Below are 19,085 nucleotides of genomic sequence, written 5' to 3' on the forward strand. Positions count from 1 at the left end.
AGCGCTTGTGTTGGACGGGTTCTCACCCTAGGGATTTGGTTACGGAGCTTACAGGATTGCGCTGATTGACGCGTGAAGAGCGGCGCTCTGCCGCACTGTTGGTGATCTCCCAGCGCGTTCAGCGCTTCAGCAGGGAGAGAGGGCACGGTACTGCCCCGCCTTCGGCGGGTAAAATTAAAGATTAAAATCAGCGCGAAGGCTCCCCTCATATGCCGGTGCGCTTGAAGCCAGTTACTTTTGCTTTCAGTTATGTTTCCACGTGCGTAGCCCAATTGGGCTATTTTGGTAGGATTTGGGCTACGCACGTCATTACAGCCCGGTTTTCTGTCGTTTTTCTTTCGTTTTTCTCATTGTAATCTGGGATTTCCACAGAGAGCACTGCTTGACGCCTGGCTGGCTGCAAAAACGACCTGGGCCTGGAGGGAGCACACCTCCTTGGATTTCTTTGCTCTTTTTGGCTCCACTACGCCCTGTGGGCTGCAATAATTGGGACACAGCTGTTGCTGAGGAGCTAGGTACCTGTGCTGTTGTGCTGTGGGTTGGCTCCCCCCTCCCTTTACTCCTCCTTACTGTTGCCTTTATGAGCAAGTACGTTTATAAATTTGGCTCCACAATGGAAAATTGGGTGCACTATGAGGAGGATGACACCTTATATGAGGAGGAAGTAGGTACACCTTCCATTGAAGAAAATATTGTTGAGGCCCTGGACGCTTCCGTACAGGAGTCAGTCAACAAGGCCCTGGAGAAGGCAGTTCCGTGAACTGTGCAGCAGGCATTGGCGACTGCGTTGAAGCCTATTACCAGGCAATTGGAGAGGTTCGCGAAGCATCATGGCTTCACTACCCCGGCAGGGGTTCCGTCAGAAGGCCCACAGCCTAAGCCTTGGCCTCATTCTGCCTCTTACTCTTCACTTCCGCGCCCTGATACAGAAAGAGAGAGGGTTCAGGATACCGATTCGGAACCTGGTTCCACCGAATCTGACACCCCAGATGATTCCCTTCCTAAGAAGAAAACTAGGAAGGCCAAGAATGTGGAAACTCCACAGACGACCCCTACTCCTTTTACGTTTAACCCCTCGGACATTGTTCATCCTAGGTCCTCTGATTGGCTGCCCGCCCCAGAGGTGGCGGCGTACCTGCATGAAAATTTGCGCAAAAGTTTTGACAAGGAGGTGCGCAATAGACTACGGTCTGAATGTCCCCGACCGGATCTCTTGGACAAGGTGGCCGAAACGCCTGAAATTGACTCCAGTCTATTAACTTTCCTTAAAAAGTTTGCTAAGGACCCTAAAAAGGGTATAGATCGCACCTGGCGAGGGTGTCAGGACAAGCTTCTTGATGTGGTCGGCTCTTTGGCCAAGATCTTGGAGATGGCTCTGGAGGCGCAGGAATCGGGAACCACCATTGACTCCCATGTGTTGGCGGGCTGGACCCAGCGGGCCATCTGCCTCTTAGGTAATGCCAACTGTGCAATTTCCACGGAGCGCCGAAAGTCCATTCTTATGCGCATGGACTCTAATCTAACAGAGTTGGCGGCAGCAAAGCCTGGGCTATTGGCGGACGGAAACCCCTTTGGGGACCGTTTCGTCAAAGATGTGGCGAAATACGTGGGCACTTTCACGACCCTGGATAAAGCACAGGCAGGAATCAAACGTGTGTTTCAAGCTGGGGTTTTCAACAGGGCCGGACAAGGCCGGGGACGCTCGTTTGGCTCTCAGTTCTCCCAAGGTCCTCAGCGAGGAGACTTCGGTCGCGGCAGGGGAGAGTGGGACTCTACCCGCGGCAGCACCTTCTACCCCACCAGGCAGCGCTTCAACAAGCGACGCTTTAATAAAGACTCCTATTGGGGAGGATTCCAGAACACAGAATCTTCAGGTGAGCGCTCCAGACTTATTCCTTCTTCCATTGGGGGGACGTATTCAGCAGTTTTATCACAATTGGGTTCAACTATCGCAGGATGCCTGGGTTTTGCAGACAGTTCAGGGGTTTCATCTAGATTTCTTTCAGACTCCTTATCAGGTTCATCGGCCCAGACAGCTTTCGTTTTCCCGACTAGAGTGCGATTTCATCGATTCAGAAATAGAAGGATTGCTGCAGAAACACGCGATAGCACCTTGCGACGAGGGCCCTCGCGGTTTCTGCATCAATATTTTTCTGGTGCAGAAGAAAGGCGGTGGTTACAGGTTGGTACTCAATTTGAAGGATTTCAACCAGTACATGACTTACAAGCACTTCAAGATGGAGGGCATCCATCTGTTGGCAGACCTTCTGAAGCAGGGGGACTGGTTGGTCCATCTGGACCTGAAGGATGCCTATCTGTCCATCCCCATATTTCGACCACATCGCCGATTCCTTCAATTTCAATGGCGGAACCGGTGGTACGAAAATTTGGTCTTTCCTTTCGTATTTTCCTCAGCACCGTGGTGCTTCACCAAGGTTCTGAAACCGGTAGTAGCTTACCTCCGGGAACAAGGGGTTCGCATGATTGTCTATCTAGACGACATGCTCATCATGGTGCAGTCCCAGACATTGGCGATTCAGCACTTGCGCATGACCATTCGTATCTTGCAAAACCTGGGGTTTGTGATCAACGAACCAAAATCGGTTCTGTGCCCCAAGCAGACGATAGACTTTTTGGGGTTCGTCATAAACTCTCAGACGGCCCAGCTCAGTCTTCCACGTTCCAAGCTTCGGGATATCAAAAAGGAGCTTCGCTCCCTCTTGACCAAACAAATGGTTTCTCTCAGGGTGATTGCCCGGATAGTGGGACTTCTTGCGTCGTCCATTCAAGCAGTATTTCCGGGACCCCTACACTACAGGGCCCTTCAACGACTCAAAATTCAACACTTGCAGAAGGGTCTTTCCTACACGGACTTAGTCCCTGTTTCCCCGGAAGTGCGGGAGGAGATACAGTGGTGGCTTGCCCACGTGGAAGCGTGGAACGGCAGAGCAATTTTCGTCTCCCTACCAGAAGTGGTCATAGAATCCGACGCCAGTCGTTGGGGCTGGGGAGCACGCTGCGGAAATATTTCCACAGGGGGACGTTGGTCCCTAGACGAGTTAAATCTACACATAAATTGTCTAGAACTCCTTGCATGGTCATTTGCGATCAGGACACTATCTCCCAGGCAGGCCTCATGTTGCATCCTTCTTCGGATGGACAACATATCGGCGGTACGGTACATCAACAAGCTGGGGGGCACGAGGTCCTCAATGCTGGTAGAGATAGCGAAGGACTTTTGGCATTTATTGCCTGAGTCATCAGATTTCGGTCATAGCCGAATACATTCCGGGTCAGTCGAATGTAGTAGCGGATTGGAACTCGAGCCATCTCAAGGACTACAGCGACTGGCAACTTCTCCCACGGGTGGTTCAGTGGTTGCAGGAGATATGGGGTCTTTGCAAGATCGACCTGTTTGTCTCCAGACTGAATCGTCAAATGACAAAGTTTTTCAGCTGGAGGCCGGACCCATTGGCTCTAGCGACGGATGCCTTTGCACAGGATTGGACCCCGACTTTGAATTATACGTTTCCACCCTTCATTCTAATTCCTCGCCTGTTCACACATGTGATGTGCCAGAAAGAGGAGGTGATATTGGTGACTCCCTTGTGGAAGTCGCAGCCTTGGTTCCCGTTACTGCTGGAGGCGAGTTGCGACTTCCTCAGGAGGATCCCATGGTCCTCGACAATGCTCCAAGGCCCTCATGGAGAGATGCACCCGATGGTACTATCGGGGCAACTGTCTCTGATGGCCTGGAGACTTTCCGGCAGCGTTGGCAAATGCCAGGTTTTTCGGAACAAGCTTCAGGCTTCATCAACCAAGCGTGGGCCCCCTCTACCAGGAAGCGATATTCTTCAGCCTGGGGGTGCTGGGTTTGTTGGTGCATGGGACAGCATGTGGATCCCGTGGGGGCAGAATTACCCTTCATTGTAAATTTCCTGTCCGAAAAAGCGTCGGAGGGTTTAGCGTATCGCTCTGTTAATAATTTCCGTTCCGCCATATCGGCGGGCCACTCTCCAATTGAGGGCAAACCTGTCGGAATGCATCCCCTAATATGCAAGCTCTTAAAGGGTATCAGAGTAGCTAATCCACCCAAGCCGAAATATTCTTCTCTGTGGGATGTCGCGCTGGTTCTTTCCCTGTTTAACCGATGGCCCAGTAACAGTATGTTGTCTAGGAAACAATTATCAGCCAAACTGGCCATGTTGCTATGACTTGCGGCTTGTAGACGTTCTTCGGGTGTTAAGGCTCTAGATATTACAGGTAGAGTATTTACTCCGGAGGGAGTTTCTTTTAATATCACGGCTAGAACTAAAACGATGTCACGCAATGTAGACTATCATGCTTTTCCTGACAATGCTAAGCTCTGTGTGGTTCAATGTCTTAAGGCTTATGAAGAATGTACAAGGCCTACTAGGCCTGATGGTGTGGTACAATTATTGATTGCTTTGCAGAAACCTTACAAACCTGTTACTGTGGCTACTATAGCCAGATGGCTGTGATAACGCCTCCGAACAAAATACGCTGCATATGATTTTTTTCTGTAAATTTTACACCCTGTTACGTAAGAAATTCATTTGCCCCATTTTTAAGAACTGTCACTTTGAGCAAGTAAGGCCCGCGTTGGTATTCCTGCAAATGCTGGGTTCTCCTTTTGTCTGTTTCGGAGTTGCCAGCTATCTTTCGGGGGCTATTAGAAGTAGAAATCGAATGTAGTTTAATATATCCTAGCCCTATTTTTCAGTATGTTTGACAGTCTGAGACCGGGCCTTTTTACCTTTTTCTCTTGAAACCATGAAATAGTTTTATAAATTTTGGCCTGCCTTACTTTTTAATGTCAATATTCGCCAATTATTTGTTTAAACATGTTTTTATGTATAATTGTGAACTGCGTATTGTTTGAAACTCCTTTGTTAATTATTTTCAAATGTAACTATTTGCAAATGAAATTTTGTGTATGCTTTAATGGTTTTAATTATTAACCGAATAAAGCTATTGTTGACTGACTGGTTAAAAAATGTTATGCAGGAAGCAGGTATTGATACTCTAGTCTTTGGTGCACATTCTGTTCGAGGCGCTATGGCCTCTAAGACCTTCATGTTGGGTTCCACTGTTCAAGATATCATGCATTCTGCGGATTGGTCATCTGAGTCAACATTTAAACAGTTTTATTATAAACTGGTGGGTGACATATCCTCTGTGGTTTTTAATCAGCGTTAAACTAGCATAATACGAAGCCTCTGGTCCTGTAATAGAATATAAAATTAGCTAGCATTCGCGCCAAGAATTTTCAATCCTATTAAGGACACGGAGGCGAGGATTATCCCACCCGGTTTAATTACAGTATTGTAATTCTTGCCCACCCGTTTGCATATGTATTCTGGTTATACAGAAGTTACGAGTTGTTCTATCTCTGATTTTTTCATGATCCGAAAAGAAGATGGATTAGACGTAATCCTGCTTGAAGTTAACGTTCCTCCCAGCTGGTCTGGTTCTTCAACGTTGGAGGCTGTTATTGGACTTTTTGTTTATGGTTGGACTTTGATGTTCGAAGCAAAGAAAGAGGACAGGTTCCGGTATTGCTGGCTCTTATGGGGCATTGCAGGAAGTGATGTGGTGCATGCATCATGGGAAATGTAGTTTGTTTTTACACAATACAAGTTTCATTGGCTGCTGTGGGTAGCAATAAATAAGAAAGAGAAGCATAAGCCTCGCCTCCGTGTCCTTAATAGAATTGAAAATTCTTGGCGCGAATTCTAGCTAATTTTATATTCTTCCACCGGACTTCTCCCTTTAAGACCGGCAGCCTTTCCCAGCATGTGGATGGACGCGCTGACACTGGGAAATTACTTGCCTCGCTGCTCCCTCAGCTGTCCCCCTAGCCCCTCCCCGCCAGAGCTGAATTATTTTTCCAGCGCCGATCTGCCCTGCTGCTCAAGGACTGCATTTCTTTGATACATTGTTTCTCCTCCGTGGTGCACAGCCTGGTAAAGTGACAGAGAGCCTCTGGGGAACTCTCTGTGTACAGAAACTGCTTGCTTTTTTTACTTTCGGATCCAGCAACAATTGTAGCAGGATCACTACCAGTCACGGATGGTGAACATTTTTTTTTTTTGGTGCCCCTTGCCTCATTCACAAGGGAGACGTGTGCCTCTGACCTTTAAGACGGCACTATTTGAGCACCTTCAGCTCTTCCAATTAGAGCAAACTCAGTACTTTTATTTCTTGCTATTCCTGAAGAGACTTCTGATATTAAGCTCAACCCTGCAGTTATTTGTGTAAGTATGTGATGGTGCGCTATCAACAATATTGGATGTTTACTCAGTGTAATACCCCTCGCTGGCAAGGTTCATTGTGAGGTAATACTGCTAACGTTCGGTATATTGTTTCTTTTTCTCTTTTCTTTATTATTTTGTGTTTCTGCAGTCTGGAGACACACGCTTAGACAAGTCATTGCTTCTTCTCCCCTGTCCTGCTGCTGGTCATCCCCTGGTGGTCCTCGCTTAAGGTCTCTTCTCTCCTAGGAAGTATTAGGCATTACCCAGGTAACTGTTCTTCCTGGGCTGACTATATCTTATTGGAGAGCTGAAACCCATCCTCGCTCCTGTGGATACTGGTCTTCTCTGCATGACTGAAGGAAAGTCCTGATAACGTGTGTGGTTCGACTATGTCACCTTCTTTTATAACTGGCAGCCAGGCAGGCCCTTTTGGCTTTTTCTCAGGTACCTGGAACTTAGGCAAGGTCCGACCAGTTTTTTTCAGAATTAGGGGAGGCAGTTTTCTAATGCTCATTGTGAGAAGTTGGCCTGGTATATGATGCTCACTAGTTAAAGTGATCACCTTGTACCATGCCAAGCAACCCTTATGGTGTGGTTGTAAGTCAACCTTTTCGGACTAGCTGCCCTAGTGGTAGCGTAGGCTAAGCAGTCTTTGAGGCTAAACTCGTGAAGCGTGTTAAGCCAGCTGTTTTACCAAATGCAACCCCCTTTTTATACCAATGAAAGGACACCACACAGATATATATTCAAAATATATATGTATTTATTTCTCAAAGTAACCCCTAGTCTCTTTATGAGCACAGGAGCACAAATCGTCAAACAAGATTACAGTGGAATACACAGAAGTTGCACTTTATATGGATAGGCCCTGGTGGCCACTCGAACCATATACTAAAATAGTGGTATAAGTACCACAAACAGAAAAGGGAAAAGGCCTAGGGCCTCTAGAATCGCTGGGCCTACAAGGAGCTAACGTCAGTTAGTGACCAGGAGGTCCACGGGTGGCGTGTGCAGAGCAAATAGTCACACGCGTGCTCCCATAGGTTTCAATGGGTGCGTAAAAAGTACAAAGTTACTGCAAGGAGGATCTTCCGGATGGACTAGGAACTCAAGATTTGGAACACAGGCACTAGAGATGTAATACTACACTTGGGCACAGGTGTGCCAGCTTTACCTCACCCACAGGAAGCGGGTGCATAGGCCTCGAAGTGCGTCGGGTTTCTTCTATCTGTTCCGTGGAGCCTGAAGACAAAGATGCTGCAGGCGGTCGGTCCGGGAGAGATGCAGTGGATCCAAGAGTGGATCGGAGATGTTGAAGACCTGTAAGCAGAGGGGACAGTGTTCACAGTCACTAGCCAGTGACCGGCGTGGCACCAGGTGGGTACCAGGCAATGTCGGGTGCAAACAGAAAGAAAGGTGTAGCTTGTCTCTGCAGCCACGTGGTCCCTGGAGGTCGACGACGCCCAGGAGTCGGTTCACGAGCTGTCCCACGCAGGCTCTCGCTGTCGGCGGTGTCGGCGACTTGATCGAAGCAAACAAGCCTTGGCAAAAGCAATTGTTGTAGGAGATGAAATAAGCTGATGGTTCTGACCAGCAAGGTCAGAAGGACTGCTCCTTTGGAGGGGAGCAAGGGCCAGTCTGGAGCAACCAGACCAGCGGTGTATTTCGTAGAGTTCGTCGCCAAGATGGCTACTAGCCAGCGGGCCAGCAACCGGTTAGGCGCGTCGAGTGGCAAAATGCAGAAGGGCCCCACGCAGATCGTGGAGATGCTGGAGGGCTCACCTTTGGTGCAGATGCTGCTCGGGTGTTGGGCGTCTCAGATCCCAAAGCACAACTTGGAGGGAGCCTTGGTTGTTGCACTTGTGAGCTTGTCGTAGTCGTTCCAAGATGGCTGGCTCCACGTGTCTCGGTGCCTCCACGGGTCTCCTCTTTTCAGGGACTGTGGATCGGGCGGTGAGAGGTCTGGAGGTCCAGGTCTTGTCAGTCTCTGGGCTCGGGCTCCGGCGGGAGGCGGCGGCAAAGCAGACGTTGCTTCGCTGGATGGTGCTTGCGTTAGCAAGGTGGTCACTCCCTGACCACAGGGGAGATTGGCTTCAGTCCTCTGTGCAGCAGAGCGTCGAAGTTCCCGTCTTCTTCTTAGTGTTAAGTTGATTCCAGGATGTCTGAAGTCTTAGGACACAGCTCCTACCTTTAAGCGGATTCTAGGGGCCGGACTACCTGCTAGGTCCCTCCCTATGGGTGGGACCAGGAAGGGGGGTGGTTACACCCCCAATCCTTTGTCCAGCTCGCCCCAGGCCCGGGACTGGTGTGCCCCAGGACCGGTTTGAACTGGCATATGCACCGAGGCTCCTTGTGAGCCACAGGCATGTCTGGTTTCTTTCAAGCCCTACCTGACCAATACACAAAATCCTGTCTGGGGTGGTGCACGCACCTCCCCTGGCAGGAAACCCTTTGTCCACACCTCCCAAGCTGGAAGGACTCCCAGCAGCAGGAGGGCAGACTTGTGTCTGTGGTGGCAGCATCCATTTTGTGGAGCTGAGGCTATGTCTGATTTTACCCGGGTTTCAGGTACTGTACATGTCGTGTCCCTCTAGAAGGGTGGAATGCTAACCCCGTCGCCAGAATTGGCGAGGGGTTAGTATTCCAATTCGTATGACACCTTACTCGACATGTTTTGATAAAGCCAAACCAAAGATAGCATTTAACCACGAGGTTCATAATGCACTTAAGAGTATATGGGTATGTGGGTAGCAATAAATAAGAAAGTGAAGCATAAGCCTCGCCTCCGTGTCCTTAATAGAATTGAAAATTCTTGGCGCGAATTCTAGCTAATTTTATATTCTTCCACCGGACTTCTCCCTTTAAGACCGGCAGCCTTTCCCAGCATGTGGATGGACGCGCTGACACTGGGAAATTACCTGCCTCGCTGCTCCCTCAGCTGTCCCCCTAGCCCCTCCCCGCCAGAGCTGAATTATTTTTCCAGCGCCGATCTGCCCTGCTGCTCAAGGACTGCATTTCTTTGATACATTGTTTCTCCTCCGTGGTGCACAGCCTGGTAAAGTGACAGAGAGCCTCTGGGGAACTCTCTGTGTACAGAAACTGCTTGCTATTTTTACTTTCGGATCCAGCAACAATTGTAGCAGGATCACTACCAGTCACGGATGGTGAACATTTTTTTTTTTTTGGTGCCCCTTGCCTCATTCACAAGGGAGACGTGTGCCTCTGACCTTTAAGACGGCACTATTTGAGCACCTTCAGCTCTTCCAATTAGAGCAAACTCAGTACTTTTATTTCTTGCTATTCCTGAAGAGACTTCTGATATTAAGCTCAACCCTGCAGTTATTTGTGTAAGTATGTGATGGTGCGCTATCAACAATATTGGATGTTTACTCAGTGTAATACCCCTCGCTGGCAAGGTTCATTGTGAGGTAATACTGCTAACGTTCGGTATATTGTTTCTTTTTCTCTTTTCTTTATTATTTTGTGTTTCTGCAGTCTGGAGACACACGCTTAGACAAGTCATTGCTTCTTCTCCCCTGTCCTGCTGCTGGTCATCCCCTGGTGGTCCTCGCTTAAGGTCTCTTCTCTCCTAGGAAGTATTAGGCATTACCCAGGTAACTGTTCTTCCTGGGCTGACTATATCTTATTGGAGAGCTGAAACCCATCCTCGCTCCTGTGGATACTGGTCTTCTCTGCATGACTGAAGGAAAGTCCTGATAACGTGTGTGGTTCGACTATGTCACCTTCTTTTATAACTGGCAGCCAGGCAGGCCCTTTTGGCTTTTTCTCAGGTACCTGGAACTTAGGCAAGGTCCGACCAGTTTTTTTCAGAATTAGGGGAGGCAGTTTTCTAATGCTCATTGTGAGAAGTTGGCCTGGTATATGATGCTCACTAGTTAAAGTGATCACCTTGTACCATGCCAAGCAACCCTTATGGTGTGGTTGTAAGTCAACCTTTTCGGACTAGCTGCCCTAGTGGTAGCGTAGGCTAAGCAGTCTTTGAGGCTAAACTCGTGAAGCGTGTTAAGCCAGCTGTTTTACCAAATGCAACCCCCTTTTATACCAATGAAAGGACACCACACAGATATATATTCAAAATATATATGTATTTATTTCTCAAAGTAACCCCTAGTCTCTTTATGAGCACAGGAGCACAAATCGTCAAACAAGATTACAGTGGAATACACAGAAGTTGCACTTTATATGGATAGGCCCTGGTGGCCACTCGAACCATATACTAAAATAGTGGTATAAGTACCACGAACAGAAAAGGGAAAAGGCCTAGGGCCTCTAGAATCGCTGGGCCTACAAGGAGCTAACGTCAGTTAGTGACCAGGAGGTCCACGGGTGGCGTGTGCAGAGCAAATAGTCACACGCGTGCTCCCATAGGTTTCAATGGGTGCGTAAAAAGTACAAAGTTACTGCAAGGAGGATCTTCCGGATGGACTAGGAACTCAAGATTTGGAACACAGGCACTAGAGATGTAATACTACACTTGGGCACAGGTGTGCCAGCTTTACCTCACCCACAGGAAGCGGGTGCATAGGCCTCGAAGTGCGTCGGGTTTCTTCTATCTGTTCCGTGGAGCCTGAAGACAAAGATGCTGCAGGCGGTCGGTCCGGGAGAGATGCAGTGGATCCAAGAGTGGATCGGAGATGTTGAAGACCTGTAAGCAGAGGGGACAGTGTTCACAGTCACTAGCCAGTGACCGGCGTGGCACCAGGTGGGTACCAGGCAATGTCGGGTGCAAACAGGAAGAAAGGTGTAGCTTGTCTCTGCAGCCACGTGGTCCCTGGAGGTCGACGACGCCCAGGAGTCGGTTCACGAGCTGTCCCACGCAGGCTCTCGCTGTCGGCGGTGTCGGCGACTTGATCGAAGCAAACAAGCCTTGGCAAAAGCAATTGTTGTAGGAGATGAAATAAGCTGATGGTTCTGACCAGCAAGGTCAGAAGGACTGCTCCTTTGGAGGGGAGCAAGGGCCAGTCAGGAGCAACCAGACCAGCGGTGTATTTTGTAGAGTTCGTCGCCAAGATGGCTACTAGCCAGCGGGCCAGCAACCGGTTAGGCGCGTCGAGTGGCAAAATGCAGAAGGGCCCCACGCAGATCGTGGAGATGCGGGAGGGCTCACCTTTGGTGCAGATGCTGCTCGGGTGTTGGGCGTCTCAGATCCCAAAGCACAACTTGGAGGGAGCCTCGGTTGTTGCACTTGTCAGCTTGTCGTAGTCGTTCCAAGATGGCTGGCTCCACGTGTCTCGGTGCCTCCACGGGTCTCCTCTTTTCAGGGACTGTGGATCGGGCGGTGAGAGGTCTGGAGGTCCAGGTCTTGTCAGTCTCTGGGCTCGGGCTCCGGCGGGAGGCGGCGGCAAAGCAGACGTTGATTCGCTGGATGGTGCTTGCGTTAGCAAGGTGGTCACTCCCTGACCACAGGGGAGATTGGCTTCAGTCCTCTGTGCAGCAGAGCGTCGAAGTTCCCGTCTTCTTCTTAGTGTTAAGTTGATTCCAGGATGTCTGAAGTCTTAGGACACAGCTCCTACCTTTAAGCGGATTCTAGGGGCCGGACTACCTGCTAGGTCCCTCCCTATGGGTGGTACCAGGAAGGGGGGTGGTTACACCCCCAATCCTTTGTCCAGCTCGCCCCAGGCCCGGGACTGGTGTGCCCCAGGACCGGTTTGAACTGGCATATGCACCGAGGCTCCTTGTGAGCCACAGGCATGTCTGGTTTCTTTCAAGCCCTACCTGACCAATACACAAAATCCTGTCTGGGGTGGTGCACGCACCTCCCCTGGCAGGAAACCCTTTGTCCACACCTCCCAAGCTGGAAGGACTCCCAGCAGCAGGAGGGCAGACTTGTGTCTGTGGTGGCAGCATCCATTTTGTGGAGCTGAGGCTATGTCTGATTTTACCCGGGTTTCAGGTACTGTACATGTCGTGTCCCTCTAGAAGGGTGGAATGCTAACCCCGTCGCCAGAATTGGCGAGGGGTTAGTATTCCAATTCGTATGACACCTTACTCGACATGTTTTGATAAAGCCAAACCAAAGATAGCATTTAACCGCGAGGTTCATAATGCACTTAAGAGTATATGGGTATGTGGGTAGCAATAAATAAGAAAGTGAAGCATAAGCCTCGCCTCCGTGTCCTTAATAGAATTGAAAATTCTTGGCGCGAATTCTAGCTAATTTTATATTCTTCCACCGGACTTCTCCCTTTAAGACCGGCAGCCTTTCCCAGCATGTGGATGGACGCGCTGACACTGGGAAATTACCTGCCTCGCTGCTCCCTCAGCTGTCCCCATAGCCCCTCCCCGCCAGAGCTGAATTATTTTTCCAGCGCCGATCTGCCCTGCTGCTCAAGGACTGCATTTCTTTGATACATTGTTTCTCCTCCGTGGTGCACAGCCTGGTAAAGTGACAGAGAGCCTCTGGGGAACTCTCTGTGTACAGAAACTGCTTGCTATTTTTACTTTCGGATCCAGCAACAATTGTAGCAGGATCACTACCAGTCACGGATGGTGAACATTTTTTTTTTTTTTGGTGCCCCTTGCCTCATTCACAAGGGAGACGTGTGCCTCTGACCTTTAAGACGGCACTATTTGAGCACCTTCAGCTCTTCCAATTAGAGCAAACTCAGTACTTTTATTTCTTGCTATTCCTGAAGAGACTTCTGATATTAAGCTCAACCCTGCAGTTATTTGTGTAAGTATGTGATGGTGCGCTATCAACAATATTGGATGTTTACTCAGTGTAATACCCCTCGCTGGCAAGGTTCATTGTGAGGTAATACTGCTAACGTTCGGTATATTGTTTCTTTTTCTCTTTTCTTTATTATTTTGTGTTTCTGCAGTCTGGAGACACACGCTTAGACAAGTCATTGCTTCTTCTCCCCTGTCCTGCTGCTGGTCATCCCCTGGTGGTCCTCGCTTAAGGTCTCTTCTCTCCTAGGAAGTATTAGGCATTACCCAGGTAACTGTTCTTCCTGGGCTGACTATATCTTATTGGAGAGCTGAAACCCATCCTCGCTCCTGTGGATACTGGTCTTCTCTGCATGACTGAAGGAAAGTCTGTAAGGATCTTACCCGGTCAGAGTTCCGCAGGGGCGTCATGCAACACCAAGTCCAAATGTGGAGAAAGTCCCAACCCTCCACCTCCCTCTCTGCCTCTATCAAGCCCTAGAGCACAGAGGTGGCGGCGGAAAGGAGGGTAACAAAACAAGGAAAGAAGGGGAAACACAGGACTGCGGTCTTCTTCCTTCTGTTGTGTCTTTATGCAACTGTGATTATGTTCGTGAAACAGTGATCTGTGAATGTGAAAAAAGAACAATATAAGTGACTCTCCAACCTATAAAGACCCTAAGACCCCCACCCCTTGTGTAGTTATGTCTATCAGAATACCTAACGGCTAGAGGCCCTCCGCTACCTATGGAGATGCACAGGAGATCAGAAGAGGTCAAGCAAAGGCAAGGCAAGTCGTAATCTGCTACTGGAGTGGATGCAGTTCGACCCTACAACATAAGAAGGACTCAATATAACAGTTCATCAGCTGAAAGTCTAAAGAATCCCAAAGTCCCTCCCCACTTGTCTTACTTGGAGAATCCGGGGGAAAATCACAGTAGATACAAGGCACCTGGAGAGGCTTCTTCGTGTAGATTCCAGACACATCAGCAGGAGAAGTGCACGTAAAGAAGGAGGGGAGAGTCTGGCACTCGCTGGAGGTAAGTCTACCACAGGAATAAATGGTAGGACCACAACTGGCCTCGAAGATGGGGGGAGACAGGGCAGAGACACCCGGCCGGCCCGCGGGACAAAATCCGGCAAGGTGGGCGGAGCGCTCTGGTCCCTGTGAGCTTGGATCCCAAAACAGGAAAGTATCCGGAAGGACGGGGCAAAAAGAAAGAGAACAGCGGTACCGCAAAATATACAACAGAGCTCTGCTGGCCGAGAAAAAACACTCAGCAATACGTCCGTATAACGGACTGTCCGATTCGTTCTCCAGGAAAGAGGACGGAGAAGCAAGGAAAGAGGAGAGTCCAAAACGGACGCCGAAGCGCCCGCGCAACAGGAGCAAACCGGAACCCGGAAGCAGGAACAGGAAGTTCATGGAACAGCCTGGGGCAAACACTAGAACGCGAAGCCCCGAGCCTTCCGAATGGCAGGCTTTTCTACTGGTCTGCCGCCATCGCGCGTGCGCGATAGCCAGACGCTGCAGATGGTTCGTCACCAGAGGAGGAGTGGTCGCGGCAAGCATGACAGTACACCCCCCCTAACGCACCCCCCACGGGTTTGGGTTTCTGGGGATGTCGTCTGTGGAACAATCGTATCAAGCGAGGAGCATGCACCTGGCTGGCAGGTTCCCAGGTGCGATCTTCAATGCCATACCCCTTCCAATGTATCAAGTATTGTAGACGGCGTCTACTCCGTCGGGAGTCAACAATGGATTCTACCTCATATTCTTCTCCCCCGTCAACTAATACCGGAGGAGGGTGAGCTGGTAAACGAGTACCGGGTTCCACAGGTTTCAGGAGGGAGACATGGAAAACAGGGTGTACCTTGATGGTTTCAGGGAGTGTTAGTTCCATAACTACAGGATTGATGACTCTAGAGATCGGGTATGGTCCAAGGAACTTAGGTTTAAATTTACAGGACCCCTTCAATGGAATGTATTTGGTAGACAACCATACCTCATCGCCCTCCTTATAGTCTGGTTCTAACTGTCTATGGCGATCTGCTCCTTTTTTGTACGCTTCCTTTGCTTGTTCTAAGTTTGACTGTGTCAGCTGGTGTATATGTTGGATTTCATGAACGAAGTCACTAACTGCTGGTGCGTTACAAGAAGAGGCTCTAGGTGATAGAAAAGCCTTTGGATGATAACCATGTGAACAAAAAAAAGGAGTGTACTTCGTGGATGCATGTTGGCTGTTATTATATGCGAACTCCGCCACCCATACCATCTTATCCCACTCGCTGCGTGAGTGTAAAGACTGACTTCGTACGTACTGCTCAAAACACTGGTTGACCCTTTCGGTCTGCCCGTCTGTCTGCGGATGATGGCTAGAGGACAGTCTCACATCAATCTGCAGTAAGGAGCATAGCTGTCGCCAGAATCGAGAGACAAACTGGGCACCCCTATCGGAAATTACCACAGAGGGGAATCCGTGTAACCTGATCACAAGCTGTAAGAAAACAGTGGCTAGGTCTGCTGCAGTGGGTAATCCCTTCAGGGGGATGAAGTGTGCCATCTTAGTAAACAAATCCACCACCACCAACAAAGTGTTAAAGCCCTTGATAGTAGGGGGAAGTTCCACTATGAAATCTAAAGACACCGTGTGCCAAGGGAAAGGAGGTGTGGGTAAGGGTTGGAGTAACCCAGAGGGGTGTTGCCGCGATACCTTGCTTTGAGCGCATACATGACAGGTCTTAACGTATTGTTCAGTATCCTTGCCCAGGGTAGACCACCAAAAGCGGCGTCGTACATTATCCAAAGTCTTTTTAATTCCGGGATGACCGGCCAAGGGATGGGAATGACACCACTCTAAAGCTTGTTCCTGTAAGGCATGTGTAGGTAATACTAGCCCTCCCTGTACATATATGACCCCTTCTCTAGTCTCATACTCTGTGGTCTTAATCAACTCCTGCCCCTCGGGACCTTGCTGTTCCCTCACGACTTCTGAAAGGAAGTCGTTCTCGGATAAGGCTCCTATGATCTTGTCTGGCGGGATGATCAAGGGAGGTTCTACCTTCTCTTCTGGTATCTCAAACCCTAAACGGGACATAGCATCCGCTTTACCGTTCTTTCTACCCGCCCGGTACTGTATAGTGAAGTCATACTCACTAAAGAACTGTGCCCAACGGAGCTGTCTCATGGAAAGGGCCTTAGCTGATCGTAAAAATTGCAAATTACGATGATCTGTATATACAGTCACCGTATGTTTGGTTCCCAGAAGGTATTGCCGCCACTCTTCAAAGGCCTTTTTAATAGCTAACAACTCCTTGTCTCCCACTGCATAGTTGACTTCTGCAGGGGTTAGTTTGTGTGAAAAAAAGGCTACTGGATGCAATTCTCCTGAGTGTCTATCTGCTTGTGATAGTACCCCACCTACTGCGACCTGTGACGCATCAGCCTCCAACACAAAAGGATAACTCGGGTCTGGATGTTGCAGTACTGGAGCTCGGGTGAAGGCCTCCTTCAGGGTTTGAAACGCTTTATCGGCTTCGGTTGACCAAATGAACGGGACCCCTTTTCTGAGTAGTTGCGTTATAGGGGCTACTAATCTGGAAAAGCCGTTGATAAAGCGCCGATAAAAATTGGCAAAACCGATGAATCGCTGTATGTCTTTGATCTTTTGAGGAGCCGGCCACCTTGTAATGGCCTCCACCTTTTGGGGATCCATTTGCAACCCCTTGGGAGAGATTATATACCCCAAAAAGGGAACTGATTGTACATGAAATGTACATTTTTCCAATTTGCAGTACAATTGATTGTCCTGCAAGCGCTGTAGAACCTGTCGTACATGTGAGATGTGTTCTTGTACAGACCGTGAAAAGATCAGCAAATCGTCAATATAGGCGATTACACAATTATCTAGCAGGTCTTTTAGCACCTCATTTATAAAGAATTGGAAAGCAGAGGGCGCGTTGCAAAGCCCAAAGGGCATTACCAAGTATTCAAACAGTCCATACTTGGTACAGAAAGCCGTCTTCCACTCATCTCCCTCTGCTACCCTCACCAAATGATATGCCCCCCGTAAGTCCAATTTTGTGAATACACGGGCATCTTTTACTCTGTCTAGGAGGGCGGAGATGAGTGGAAGAGGGTATCTGTTCTTGATGGTTATTTTATTTAATGCCCTATAGTCAATGCAACAGCGTAGACCCCCTTCCCGTTTGGGAATGAAGAACAGAGAAGAAGAGGCCGGTGATTTGGAAGGTCGGATGAACCCTAAGGAAAGCATGTTGTCTAAATATTCCCGTAGATACAGGTTTTCCTTTTCTGTCAAGGAATAGACACGACTGAACGGTATCTTGGCTCCTGCTTGAAGGTCTATACGACAGTCGTAGGATCTGTGAGGCGGCAAGGAAGTGGCTTCCTTGGGGTCAAAAATAGCGTTTAAGTCTTGGTAAACCTTAGGCACCTCTTCTTTGTTCCCAGTACTTCTGCTCTCTTGGTTTTGACTAACAGCCAGGGTGTGTGCCTTGCAACATTCTGGTCGAAACTGTAAAGTGGCCTTATGCCAATCTATGAGAGGATTATGTTTCCTTAACCAGGGTAGGCCTAAGAGAACAGGAAACTGAGGCGACTGAATAAGATCGAATTCCACCTGCTCCTCATGATTGGTTTCTAGGAGAACTCGGATGGGTTCGGTCTTCTGTGTTATGGGCCCTGATTTTAACACACTCCCATCTATAGTGGTAACCGTCTCTCCATACCCCTTGTCCTGGGGCTGAATGCGGTGTTCCTGAGCCCATGTTATATCCATAAAGTTCCCTGAAGCCCCAGAGTCCAGCATGATTTGGGTTTCAGCCTGTCCTTGTTTCCATTCTAAATCAGCAGGGACAAAAAAATGACCAGAGGAAAATGTGATAGGGTCGGAAGAAGAGACACTTAATCCGGATGTACCCGAAGTCCTTGTCTCACAGGTCTCCGGGCTTCCTAGTTTTCCGACTTCTTGCCTGACACTGGTTTGGTGGGACAGGCCCTCAAAAAATGTCCCGCCTTCCCACAATATAAACAGAGCCGGTTTTCTCGCCGTCTCTCGTCCGGGGTTAAAGGACCTCTCACTATACCGATCTGCATCGGTTCTGCTTCCTCTACTGTAGAGGGGACTTCAGGTCTTCTCTCTCTTATTGTTACTACCCGGACCTCTGTTTTACCTCCTCTCTCCTTCTTACGTTCCTGCAGGCGGTGATCAATCTGCACTGCCAGATCAATGAGGTCCTTACAGGAACGGGGAAGGTCCACTATCTGAGACAAAGCGTCTTTGATCTCGTCCCTCAGGCCCCTATAGAACAATGTACCACGTTTCTCCTCGGGCCAGTCTGCCTCAACTACTAACTTCTGAAAGGAAGAAATATAGGTGGCTATCTCATTAGTTCCTTGTTTTAAGGAAAGCAATTCCGTATCGGCTGTGAGAGTATATGTGTGTTTATCGAATAACTTTCTGAATTCGTTCTTGAAAGCCCCATAGTTCTGTAAAAGAGGGTCGTCTCGGTCTATTAATGGAATTGCCCAATTTGCAGCAGACCCCCCGAGGTATGATATTACAAACGCTACTTTAGCCTGATCTGTGGGGAAACAGGGGGCTTTACAAGTGAAATGCAGTTGACACTGGCTGATGAACGTGGCAAATTTGGAGGAATCGCCCGTAAACCTTTCAGGAGGGGCGAGAGGAATGGACGGAGGAGTATGGACCTGTATAGTGGGTGCGGAGTCACTAGCATGGCTTTCCCCCTGCCTCTCTCTCTGTATAGAATTTACTCGCAGTGCCAACGCCTGGGTCTCTGCCTGAAGATTCCCAATCATGTTGGCGAGATCCGCCAATGTTACATGTTGTTGCTCCATGACGCCCGGGCAGAACACACCACGTGGGCTTCGCGTTCTGTAAGGATCTTACCCGGTCAGAGTTCCGCAGGGGCGTCATGCAACACCAAGTCCAAATGTGGAGAAAGTCCCAACCCTCCACCTCCCTCTCTGCCTCTATCAAGCCCTAGAGCACAGAGGTGGCGGCGGAAAGGAGGGTAACAAAACAAGGAAAGAAGGGGAAACACAGGACTGCGGTCTTCTTCCTTCTGTTGTGTCTTTATGCAACTGTGATT

The sequence above is a fragment of the Triturus cristatus genome, chromosome 2_1 (assembly GCF_964204655.1).
Source record: "Triturus cristatus chromosome 2_1, aTriCri1.1, whole genome shotgun sequence".
NCBI lineage: Eukaryota > Metazoa > Chordata > Amphibia > Caudata > Salamandridae > Triturus > Triturus cristatus.